At 41.9% G+C, this 13584-nt stretch overlaps 1 long non-coding RNA gene across 2 annotated transcripts in view; it reads left to right on the top strand.

Moving 5' to 3' along the window:
- The window catches only part of LOC116565847, a 72602-nt gene that overhangs the window by 52865 nt on the left and 6153 nt on the right, over positions 1–13584 (top strand). Inside the window, exon 3 of one of the 2 annotated variants that reach the window (XR_004275619.1) lies at positions 1786–1915. This is a non-coding gene — a long non-coding RNA (uncharacterized LOC116565847). Of the gene's footprint in view, positions 1–1785; positions 2191–13584 lie in introns of those variants that run through there. The other variant, XR_004275618.1, reaches the window with a different exon arrangement.

Here is a 13584-nt window from a genome sequence, read left to right as displayed (position 1 = left end):
CCATTGCTATGGTCTGAGTGTTTGTGTCGTCCCAAATTTATATGTTGAAATCCTAACCCCCAAGGTAACTGCATTAGGATGTAGGGCCTTTGGAAAGTCATGAAGGCTCTGCCCTCATGAACAGGATTAATGTTCTTATAAAAGAGACCCCTGACAGCTGCCTTTCCCTTTCTACCATGTGAGCACACACTGAGAAGGTCCCATTCATGAACCAGAAAGTGAGCCCTCACCAGACACCAAACTGGTTGAGCCCTTGGTCATTGACTTCCTGTTCTCTAGAACTGTAAGAAGTAAATTTCTGTTGTTTATAAGCCATCTAGATTTTAGTACATTGTTATAGCAGCCCAAATGAACTAAGACAGCCACTGCACTAGGCAAGCCGGTGTGTAGAGTCATCAAAGACAGCTTGGAGAAATGGACAGATTGCTGGCCTTGAGCACCCACATAGCTCATTTTTGCCCTGTGGGAGCTAAAAAATATCTCTTAGATGCTGCCGGCCTCCCTCTGGTTTGGTATATGCTTAGTACACTCCTGCCTCAAGGCCTCTGCATTTTCCATTCTTTCTCCCTAGTATACTCCTCTAGGTAACTTTGAGGCTTGGATCAGAGATAGATGTAAAGCACATGAAATAATACCTAACATATATGGTTACTGAAAAGGAAGAGAAGAAATGTTATCAGTTCAAGTGAAAGAAGAGCTCATGAAACGTGGTTAGGATTCACCTTAGAGAAAAATGGATTTGTGTGGGGGATGAAGAAGAACATATTATCATCAAGTAAACAAACGCATGCAGCTGTGAAGGTGAGAGTTTCGCTAGATACCTCACAATGAGTCCAGAGTTCAAGTAGGAAAATGGTAGGTGGTAGGCGACTGGGTAAGAAAAGTAAGTTGAATCCCAAAATAAAGGGTCATGAGGAGTAGGCAAAGGGTTTTGGACTTTGCATCCTGCCTCCTCCTCCTAGACTCGTGACTTACCTCCTGACTAGAACATGAGATTCCTGAGGGCCTGTCCAGCATGTTGCTTTGCACGCAATCTGCAAGCAGCATTCCATTTATTTGTGGCTAAACACTCCTGCCCTGGGGTGAAACTCTCTGGGTTCAAATCCTGCCCCATTACTTCCTGACTGTATGTCCTTGGGTAAGGTAGTTAACTTCTGTACACCTCTGTTTCCTTATCTGTTATAAAAGGGGGGGGGTGCTAATCAAGGTAGTAGGTTCACTGGGTACCTTGATTAGCCCCCCTTTTTGTTCAGTAAAGGTTTGATGAATATTACATATAAACCACTTGCTATACAGCCTGTCACAAAATTTTGTACAATCAAGTAGCAATGTGGCAATGGCTGGGATTTTGAAGGATAGATTGATTGAGATGGTTAGAAATCATATATGTGTTATTCTGCAACAGTTCATTTTCCTGATCGATGTGTTTTGTAGGCAGCTAGCATGAGCTGAGTATGTTATCATCAAGAACTAAAGAGACTTAACTAGAGCAAGTAAAACAACACCCGAAATGCAATGTACATATATCAGAATGCTTTTCAGTTCTGGGTTTGTGTTCTAATTTGCCTTTAAATGTGTATTGAAAAGAGTTTGACAGATGGGCAGAGGCAACACCATGACTGAGAAAAGTCACTTGACAAATCCTAATATTTCAAAGAGCCACTCCATTTGTGGTACTAAGATTAAATTAAGACAGTGCCCTGGGAAAACACAACTATGCCAGGACTCTCCTCCTACTGAATGCTTCTCATGTCTAAGCTTTATGTTTTCAATACTCGTTTCTAGGTCTATTTTCAGTTGCTATACAAAGGATTAATGAAAATAACTCCATTGAATGTGATTGTCTCAGAAATCCATCTCATCCTAGAATTTATAAGACGCCGGCTTCCAATAGAAAGCCCTTCAAAACAATAAGGTAAAGAAAATGAAATCATATCTAAGTTTAAAAATTGAAATGTTGATTTTGATATTGTATTTGATAATGAATTTTGGTCAATGCATGTTTATTTTAAGAAAAAACATGCGCAACAGCTTTCCTACTAATAGTGGTAGGGAATAACATAGCTATTTATAATACTCAATTTATACAAATTAAGATGCAAATGTTGGTGTTATTCACTTAAAACAGAGATGAACATTTAACTCTTAACATGCACTTTTTTTTTTTTGAGACAGAATCTCACTCTGTCACCCAGGCTGGAGTGCAGTGGCATGATCTCGGCCCACGGCAACCTCTGCCTCCTGGATTCAAACAATTCTCTTTCCTCAGCCTCCCAAGTAGCTGGGACTAGAGGCATGCACCACCATGTCTGTCTAATTTTTTGTATTTTAAGTAGAGACAGTGTTTCATCATGCTGGCCAGGCTGTTCTTGAACTCCTGACCTCATGATCCGCCCACCTTGGCCTCCCAAAGTGCTGAGATTACAGGGATAAGCCACCGTGTCTGGCCAGCATGCACATTTTATCCTTAATCTATTCTCAGTAATATATTCTGTTGCTTCACCATTATCATAAAAGGAAACTGATTTCCTTTTCTGGCAAAGAAAGGAAATAAGAGTATTAACCTCCCATGATTATTATGAAAATAAAGTGAAATTAAGTAAACAATAGTTTTCAAACTATTGAGAGGATGCAGTTACTCATCAGTAACATTAAAAGAGAAGGAATACAATAAAATTGTTGTTCTGCTTTTAAGACTCATAAATGCATATATGCATACATACGTGTATATATGCTTGTTAACTTGAGCAAAGCTGTATAGCTAGCTCTCTATATGACAAAAATATATGAAAATTCGACAATTTAGTATAGAGATTTTTCTAATAAAAAGCACTTTTTAAATTTCAAGGATTTGCTTTGTTTTCTAAAACCATAACAGCAAATTTTTGTTTATTATGCCAGAACATAATTAGTAGTTATTCGAGTGAGCACAGACAGGTTTACATAAAAACAACAGGTGCAAGAACTCCTGGATAATCTTATTAATTGCAGAGGCTCTACAGATTTGGAGCAAGAGGTCCAAAATACCCCAGAAGCAGGTGTTCTAGGTCTTCTTATGGCTCATGTGGGCACTTGGAGGTATTTGATGTGTAGATAACAGCTTGCTTAAAGACAAGGCTGAGTAGGACAGCTGTCAAGGGCATTAGTGGTATGTGAGGGGTTGGGGACTGGAAAATAGAGAGGTTTATGGAGAGCCCCAGCCAGGGCCAACTCTGGCTAAGTTGGTTTCTGTGTTCTCGAGACCCTCTGTCTGGCTCTGGTTTCTCACTTGGGTTTCCTGTGCTCTCTGCCCGCCATCTGAATCACATTGCCTTCCTGTCTAGGTGCTGCTTCCTACTCTTCTCATGGCTAACTCCTTCTCATTGTTTAGGGTTCAGCTCAACTGTTACTTCTTCATGGAGGCTAATGCCTCCCAGTCTTCATCTTATAAGTGTGCAGCTTTTATCACCATCTGTAACTATTACTTAATCATCTATTATTCACCATGTATTGCAGAAGGTGAACTTTATGAGAAGGAACTGCATATCCAGCAGTTTCTGGGTCATAGGCTTGCATCAGGTAACTGATGAATGCATGAATGCATGAATGAATGAATGAACTTCCAGGATTCCTTCAGTTTACCGTATTCTGCTTGATTATCTATTCCCTCAAAAGGCTTTACGATTGTCCTGTATTCTCTCAAGCACCCTATATAACTTGTTGAGTTAGTAGTGTGTTCACCAAGGCTAATCCTCTTTAGCATGTTGGCCAGCTATGACAGCCACCTTTTCACATAACAAGATGATTTAGCCAAGTTATAAACCTTGGGGTCTATTCGTAAAAGTATATCTAGGGGTATACATTTCTAACAATATAGAAAAATGTAGAGCCTCCCATCATAAAACATCTAGAAATGCTGGAAAAATTATACCAAACATACTTTTAAAAGCATAGCTGAGTTTATAAGATCGTACGAGAAATGTTTGGAGCTAAAACTGAAAAGATCACTGAAAACCAGAGCAGCACAGAGGCAGGAAGCCTGTGGCTGTCCTGGGAGGGAAGTGGGAGACAGGAAGGGGGCGCCATTGCACTAGCTCAGAGCCAGTGCATGCATGGAGATGGCAGATGTGGTCCTGGCTCCATGCATATATAAGGTTGGGAGCTGGAACTGAAACACCGGTACGGGACTCTTGAAGGACTCTATTTTCAGTAATTGAGAGGTCCTTAAAATAAATCCACCCACTGACAGGGAGATGACAAGGTAGTTTGTTTATTTCAGTCTGGGTTCTGAGCGAGGAAAAAGAAAGGGGAGCCTGAGAGTCCTTTATCAGGACCTGCCCCCACATGGATTCAGGGCTTGTCTTTTACAGCTCAAGAACTCTCCATCAAACAATTCATGTAAAAATGAAGCCTGGTTTCCTACCCATGGAGCATTCGACAGAGGCAGATGTAAAACTCTGCTGCAGGATCACGCCTTCAATACAGGCCTCACAGGATCCTCATAGATAAAGGCTCACTGTTGATAAATTCGCAATCTATATTTATGAAACGCTCAAGCTACCAGGAGCAAGAGGCAGCAGATACTGCAAACAGCATGACTGGATGCGTAGGAATTTCTGGTGAGTCAGACATGGGCAAAAAAACAGGTATCTTTAGAATGATTAAAGACGTAAAATGATAAAAAGGGAGAAAAACACAAGTGCAAAGTTGACAGAATAAACAAATGCAGTGCTTAGAAATGAAAAGTACATTAATCGAAGCTGAAAACATAATAGACACACTAGAAAGAGCAAGGAGTACTGGAAGATATCATTAGCTGGAATAGCATTAGCCGGAATATGCGACTGGAATAAGCATTAGCAAACTGGAAGATAGCTCTGAGCATGAATTCCAGAGAGATTGAGTTGAAAAGCATGAAACAAGAGAAAGAGCTGTTGAGGATAAAATGAAAAGATATGCAATCCAAGTTCCAGAAAGAAAACATGGATAAAAATGGGGAAGAGGCAAAATTTGAAGATGGAACAACTAAGAAGTTTCTAAAATTTTTGAAACGTAAATGGACAGGTTCACAAAGTTCAAGAAGTCCTGATCAAGAAAAGTGAAAATAAGTTCATTCCTAAAGACACTGCAGTGAAACAACAAAATGTCAAAGACATAGATCTTAATAAGCAAAAGTCAGCCAAAAGATGAACAATAATTACATTGGTATAAGCAACACTGTAAGTGTACCAATATCTCCGAGATGCCAAGAGAAGATAGTTATCAAACTAAAGTTCTGTGTCCAACTAAACCATCATTAAAATAATAATAATAATTGAGAGTGCATCTCTAAAGGACCCTACTCATGGATGTAATTCAGAAAGAACAAAGCTGAACTCAGAAGGAAGGAATGAGATGCAGAAAGGTACAGTAGGCAAAGAAACTAGTAAAACATAAATAAATCAAAATAGATCTTGATTATAAGCAGCAGCATCATGATAGTGATTGATTTTGTGGTTATACAATAGGATGGAATTAAAACCAAATGGAAGAGACTATTGGCTTAGAGTGTTCTAAAATCTTTCTGTTCTTTGGAAGGTAGATAGAGGTATTTGTTAACTTTAGACTTTGAAAGTCACATGTGCATGATCAAACATGTGACTTTGAAAGTCACATATGCATGATTTGTTAACTTTAGACTTTGAAAGTCACATGTGCAAGTACGTATCACCACTAATAGAAATGAACTATAATTTTCAAACCAGTAAAGTGCTCTTAAAAAGTGCTGTGGTCTAGTGCCATTGACAAATTATTTCACAGCACCAGAGCCGACATTCTTATACCTGTTTTATGAAAGATCCTCCCCGTCCTCCAAGCTGACTTAGAGGTTTACTCTTCTCTGCTCTTGGGTATCTTGGTCAAACCTTTAGAGCAATTGTAATGGCCAATTACTTGGGTCAATTTCCTGTGCCTGCCTCCTGATTGTGTCCCAGTGCCTGGCTTATACCAGGCACTCTCATGTTGGAAGAAGGAATAGATATGATTTGCTCAAAGTCACACAGCTATCAGGTAGCAGATAAAAAACAGGGACCTAGATTTTTGCCCTCCCAGGTTTGTTCCTTCCTTTGAACCAATCTGAAAAAAAAAAAAGTATATAAAAAAGTTGTATTTTATGAACACAGTAGCTGCTTGATTAAAGAAAAAAGAAATTGCTCTGAAATGAAAAGCAAACGAAGAGAAATAAATTTCATACCGATAACCATTGTCAGCCTTCTGTCAAAAAAAAAAAAGAAAAGAAACAAAAGAAAATCCACACGTTGCAGGTTGTGCTGGTGATGGAGCCAAGTCCCAGAACAGGCTTTTGGAGTAACTGCCTTTTCCAGGGAAAACTTGACCACATTCACCTCAAGGTAGTCTCTACAGGGGCATGATCCTAGGGAACTGAGAAGGCCCTCACCCACCAGCTTATCACTGCTAGGAATTAAAATCTTCAAATATCCCTTGCTGCAATACAGTATGCCTCAGGACTGGTGATCTGCTAAAGGGATGGAAGGTGGAAGGGCTGAGAGCTGGCTGAGAACTTGCTCATGGAAGATTCTGCATTGAAATAGCAAGAAAAGAAATTGAAAGGAGAGTAGAGAAGCAAAATGGTGAAGATAGCAAATGCTTGGGGCTGGCTTTGTTCAGATTTTCAGCCTCAGTAACCCATATTTTCAAAATGGAAACCACATTTGACCTTCCCTTATCTCACAGCAAGATTGAAGACTAGGGAAGAAGTGGATCTTCTGAGATTCTTTGACTAGCACCAGATGACTGCATTAGAGTCTCTGAAACGCAAAACTACGTAATCCATGTGATATTTTCTCCAACTCTTTCTTATCAGTTATAAAGCCAAGAGAAGCAAATAGAGAAGGAAAATATCCTGAAGAAAGCTTTCCTTCGAGAGTAGAAAGGTAACAGACCCTGGTAAAGGGAGGTAAGGAATGAAGGCAGGCAGCTCTGGACAGCAGGGAAAGGTAGGAGCTGAGGGGGGTTTAGTTTGGGTTCATGTCTAAATTCACTAATCATGCAGGCACAGCGGTTCACATCTATAATCCCAGCACTTTGGGAAGCTAAGGCAGGAGAATCACCCAGGAGTCCAAGGCCAGCCTGGGAAATGTCACGAGGCCCCATCTCTATTTTTAAAATATATATATATGTAGTTTTTAAAAAATGTTAAATAATAAACTTACTGATGTCAGAGCCATGTGACATCTAGGCATATGCCTTTAGCAAGAGGATTAAAATTCTTTTTTTGAGACAAATTTCACTCATCACCCAGGCTGCAGTGCAATGGCACAATCTCGTCTCACTGCAACCTCTGCCTCCCGGTTCAAGCAATTCTCCCATCTCACCCTCCCGAGCAACTGGAATTACAGGTGCTAACTAATTTTTTTTTTATTTTTAGTAGAGACAGGGTTTCGCCATGTTAGCCAGGCTGGTATTGAACTCCTGACCTCAGGCCATCGCCCGCCTCGGCCTCCCAAATAGCTGGGATTACAGGCGTGAGCCACCACGCCTGGCCTAAAATTCTTATATACAACCTGTTTCATTCACTTAAACAATCCTTTCTCTCCTTTACCTGTCGCCCATATAAAGAAACATCAGAAAGAAAACATACTCTGCAGAAAGACTAAAAGAAGTTAGACAGAGAGGGAGAGAATTTGTTTAATTTATTTTCAGGAGTGGACTGAGGAATTTTGGCAACAAGAATATGTAACATTTCTACCACACCGGAGTGACTAGGGTTAATTTTCTACTTCAGCCTTCAACTTGGAGGTCAAGGTGAAGTTCTCTGTTCGCATTCATCTCCTTTGACACTTTTCACAGGATCATGGAGCTTTACCAGAAAGGGACTTCATAACTGTCATAACATTTTAATTTCCCCAGGCCTGGGACAAGGTGGAAACCTACAGTTTCCCAAGGATACTGTTTTCTTCATTCGCATTCCAGCCAAAGCCTTAATGCCGTAAAAGGAAAGCATAATGTGGAGCAAGAGTTCCTCCTTTGGCCAATTCTGACTCTAGCTCTCCAGAGCTCCGATGAAGTCCATTGTGATCTAGCATTTAAGAAAAGAGCTTTCTCTCTTAAGTCTTGCTGCTATTCGTCCTCGCTCAAAGCGCATGGTTTAAAACTTGTATCTGTGAATACTTGCATATTTCCAAAGGCCTTACTGTACACATTTATTGGGAAAATCTCTATTTTCTCCCAAGTGTGTTTGAGGTAAGAAGGATCCAGTAAATAGTTACACATTTCATCAGACCGGATTAGGGTGTGTATTGCCATTGTTGTCTGCCCAAGTGAACTGCTGTTGTAAAGAAGCTCTTTCCAAAACGTTACCTGTGGGAATGCTTTCATGTCTTCATTAACAACAGGTACTTGGCATTAGTGAATTAACCACTGTGTTAATTAGAACTCAGACTTGCAGCCTATCCTCAGCTCATAGAATAAACATTGTTTTCCTTTGACCTAATTACAAGATGGTCTTAAGCATCATCATTTTGTAAAAGAAACCATGGCTACAAATTGCTTTGTGAGCCATGCTCATCGTTGGGACTCAAAATGTGTCTGCAATTTGGAGAAAGTGTCTGCAGTTTGCCAGCAAAAATGCATTCCATAGGAAACAGTGCTGTACACAGGCAATGGGAATAATCTTTTTTCAGACATTACACACTATACTTTCTCTTACCTTCTGCATCACATAGTCCCTATCAAAGAAAAAAAAAGTTGTCAGATCAGAGCTCGAATATCCTTTTATTTTGTCAACAGATTTTATGTGGTAGGTTCCCTACAGTTGCCGGTTTCAGTGCCATTTCAGATTAAATTGTCGTTTCTTCCCCTAAGCCCTAACAGCTTTCTATCGTCATGACCAATTAAAAACCCAGCAAACAATTATGCAAATTGCTATACCACCACTATCAACCACAATAAAACTCAGAAACAAAAATATTTTCTTTAAGTCAAGGAGGGTTGATAAAATACTTCAGGATGTACTGTGGGTCAGGTGTATTGGGCTACATTGGGTCATTATTGTAGAATTTTATTTGAATATTAATCCTGAGAGACTATAATGCCTAGAGCCTTACTCAGCCCTGATCTCCCCAAATGCCCCAGTAGGATAAGGAAAACTATCTAGAGGAAGCTTGTCCAACCCCCAGCTTGCAGGCCACATGTGGACCAGGACAGCTTTGAATGCAGCCTAACACAAATTCGTAAACTTTCTTAAAACATTAGGAGATTTTTTTTTTTTTTTTGCTTTTTTTTTTTTTTTTTTTTTTTAGCTCATCAGCTATCATTAGTGTAATGTAGTGTATTTTATGTGTAACCCAAAACAATTCTTCTTCCAATGTGGCCCAGGGAAGCCAAAAGGCTGGGCACTCTTGATCTAGGGTATAAAGATAAAACACATTTCAAGTGGCCTATGGGATGCTGCCAGGACCCTCTCCGAAATTTCTAGTGCTGAGGGCTCTCTGTTCTTAAACACACAAACCTCCTTCTGGGGAGGTGTTCCTGCTGAATGTGACTACAGACCCTTGAGCAAAGAACTCCCTTATAGAAAACAGTGACGGAAAGCTGAAATAATAACTGGATAATATTCAGGTTGTTATACAGACTGGCATTCCGATACCACTCTGGAGAGCGTTCACATAGCACTTCCCAAAGACAATTTTTAAAAGTGTTCTGCAACAGGGTCACCGCTAGAGGGCAGAGCAGACCACTTCCGTTTTCAGACGCTGTCTCCCGAGGGGAATTTGAAAGTTCCCTTGCAGGATGGGCTGAATGCTGAACAGACCTTCAGGCTTAAAAGCATCTCCACCCCAGCACTTTACCCTTGTACAGGTTAGGCGCAGAGCGGTGAGAGGGCAGGCAAGCACTATGTAAATTGCACTGAAACAGGATTTCACTAGAAGAAGAGACTCTTCCAATGAAATCTGAAGTTTCCTAACTTTGATAACGTTTATTTATTAAAATATTTCAGCCCTTTCCATGTGCCAGAGACTGTGCTTAGCACGGGGGTTATAAACCCAAGTATTTCTTTGTTATTTTCCTCTCTATGCTTACGGTGGAGATGGAGAGACACACAAGTGAATTAAGCAAGAGACTATAATGTCCCAAATGCAATATGAGCTCAAAGGAGGAGAATTGGGATTTCAGGTGGGGTGAGCAATGGGATGGCTGAGAGTGCTGGAGACTCAAAAACCAAATCAGATATTACTGGAGAGAGACAAGAAAAAGAGGGATTTTTGTTTATTTTTTAAGAAAGTGTTTTCAACATAGTAATATATAACAGAGAAAAATAATATCCAAATGCAAAATAAAAGAAAAAAAGCCAATAGCTAGTACTAAAACCTGTTGTCTTTTAACCATAAACTTCTAGTTTTTAGAAAGTTTGGGGTAAAAACAACTTAGGAAGAAAACAACATAACCTCATTGACCTGAAATGAACCCATTCGAATATCATTTGTATTGTGTAAGTAGAGTGACACCCGGGAATGCCACGGACCAGACTGGATAGTCCTCTAGGAATGATGAGAGCTGATGGCTGCTATGTGAGGGTGGTCTCCTCACAGCAATCATGCTGGAATGTCCCCATTCCTCCGACATGCCACCAAATGTGCCTGGAATAATGAACACTAATATGGTTCTCAATCCATGCTACACTTTCACATCAATCAGGGAACTTCTAAAAAATACAGATGTTCAGCTCTCTCTCTACCTCCCTGCTCTGATTCAATGTTGGGAAACTCTCTAGGTTATTTACAGTGCATTTAGGGTTGAGGACTACTGAGTTATACGCTGACGATATTTCACAGGGGAAACATGAGATGCCAGTTAGGGACGCGGACAAATCATTTTCTTTTAGCACCAGGAAAGAATTGAACTTTACTTTTATGTAACTTTTTTTTTTTTTTTGAGGTTACAGTCTACACCTCAGTTCTGTTTTGTTTGTTTGTTTGTTCGTTTGTTTGTTTGTTTTGAGATGGAGTCTTGCTCTGTCACTCAGGCTGGAGTGTGGTGGCATGATTTTGGCTCACTGCAACCTCCACTTCCTGGGTTGAAGTGATTCTCCCACCTCAGCCTCCCTCCCTAGTAGCTGAGCTGGCAGGCCCACACCACCAAGGCTAACTTTTGTATTTTTAGTAGAGACAGGGTTTCACCGTGTTGTCCAGGCTAGTCTTCAACTCCTGACCTCAAGTGATCCACCCGCCTTGGCCTCCCAAAGTGCGTGGGCCACCACGCCTTGCCTTACGTAACTTTTTAACTTGCACTTCCACACATGAAATAGTTTGCAGGTAAAATCTGTTATCCCAAAGAAAACAATATGAAAATAGAAATGGGTAGATAATGTTGCAAGATGTTTTTTTACTTTTTTCATGAGGCACTTTATAATTTTTAAAGGGTCCCCCTCAGATAGGCATTGGAAAGCCCCTCCTTTGATCTCTCCCTTCAGAATCCTCTGGGTGCCCTTCTGCCCTTCCTTGAGAGTCCCAGCCTCATCTCTGAATAACAGAGACAGAGTTACTGGCTCCTGAGGCTCCCTCTTGATGGCAACCCCTTCTGTGCTTTCTAATGAAGGACGTGTGCTGACGGTTTGCAGTTTGGAATTCTTCATCTTGGAGCATCGACAGGGTGGGGCATGGTGGTTCACACCTGTATTCCCAGCACTTTGGGAGGACAAGGCGGGCGGATCACCTGAGGCCAGAAGTTCGAGACCAGCCTGGCCAACATGGTGAAACCCCGTCTCTGCTCAAGTAAATACAAAAATTAGCTGGGCGTGGTGGTGCATCCCTGTAGTCTCAGCTACTCAGGAGGCTGAGGCAGAAGAATCGCTTGAACCCGGGAGTATGATAGGAGGGTGGAGAAAGATGTGACAGGAGGTGGCAGTAATGGTGGTGAATCTGGCCCAGCCACATCTTTTTTCAGCTCGCCAAGGGTGCTGAATGGGAGGCTAACGTCAAAGGGGCTGCATTCCGAAACAGTTGGTCCAAACTGGTGTACTGTATACAGCAAGATTTTCTCTATTTCGGGAGCACTTTGACTCAAACGGGTTCAAGAAAGCTGCTGACCGTTCAAGGTGATCCTCTTCTGGTCAAGAGGCCGAAGCGAGGGAGAACTTTAGCAAGAAACAGGAAACTCGAGGCCCAGAAATGGTGAGAGCCGGAGGACTGAATGCGGGCAGTCAATCCCTTGCTGCCGAAGGCCGGGGAGCCACTGCTCTGACACACTTGTGACGCTAGAGGGCAGCGCAGGGCAGAGCAGCCCCGCAAGTGCATTGTTTGGGGAGCGCAGGATTTCAGCAGCTGGAGGAGTCACAGGGAAGCCGTTCGTAAAACAAGTATAGAATAAATTATCCAGCAAGCAAGGTTGCTTTGGAATGTGACCAGGAAAATGGTGGACACTATAGGCAAAAGGTAACATTTGCTTTAATAACTTTGAGTAATGAGACTTTTTTTTTTAGGCAGAGTCTCACTTCGCCAGTCTGGAGTGCAGTGGCGCGATCTCGGCTCCACTGCGACCTCTGCCTCCCAGGTTCAAGCGATTGTCCTGCCTCAGCCTCTAGAGTAGCTGGGACTACAGGCCCGCGCCACCACGCCCGGCTAATTTTTGTATTTTTAGTGGAGACAGGGTTTCACCATGTTGGCCAGGCTGGTCTCGAACTTCTGACGTCAAGTGATCTGCCCGCCTGGGCCTCCCAAAGTGCTGGAATTACAGGCGTGAGCCACCGCAGCCGGCAGAGTATTGAGACTTTTCTGCAGTGAACATGGAAATAGGCTTCTTCAGAAGTAAGGAGAGGAGGGAATTTTGAGATTATTTGAAACGGTGATTTATCTCAGTAGAGACATGGCACATGTCCACTTCAGGGAAATAAAATGAGCTAATTAGGGGCTGCAGTGGCCTTCCTAAGTCTCATGAAACACTTCCAACAACTTTCTATGCTGCTTTCCCTAATTTCATGCAGCAAACTATAAGAGACATTTAGGGACTGGGATTTGGTTCACATGAGAACTAGCCTAAGAACCAACTGCATGTGGACCAAGCAGCACCTCCCGGGGTGATAGACAGCATTCAACCTCCATCGTTTCATTTTGATGAAAGTAGAGTGAGTTTAAGGAAGGCTTTTGGTGAGCACATGTTTTCTGTCTATTTCATAATGCTGATATTCCTATCAGTCTTTGTTGAATATTTCTCCTCTAAATGCAGAGAGAATGGAAAACACGAAAAGTGGATTCCAACTCTCAGAGTTTCCAGAGTCCTGAAGAAGCTGGAAAGTGATTCGGTCAGGCTTCTAACAGGAATCAGATGGCGTGCCCAATTTTAGGATCATTCTGGGATGGTTTATTTTCCAGTGCATGGACAAGGTGCAGAGGACCCTCATGAGATGGTGCAGGAAATAGCTCAGAGCTTTAGCAGCAGAGCTGTTACTACCCCTGAATCTGAGGGAGCAAAGCGAGTACTCATGGGATTGCTGAAGAGAGAGCCCTGGAGAAAAGGCCAACTTGTGAGGATAATGATCTACAGTTGCAGCCAGCCCCAGGTGACCACACAGCCCTTTCCTCCCCTCCTCCCCCCCCCCCCCCCCCCCCC

This window comes from Sapajus apella, unplaced genomic scaffold (genome assembly GCF_009761245.1).
Source record: "Sapajus apella isolate SASKATOON/1434 unplaced genomic scaffold, GSC_monkey_1.0 scaffold41, whole genome shotgun sequence".
NCBI lineage: Eukaryota > Metazoa > Chordata > Mammalia > Primates > Cebidae > Sapajus > Sapajus apella.
This window is presented reverse-complemented; position numbering and strand designations above follow the sequence as displayed.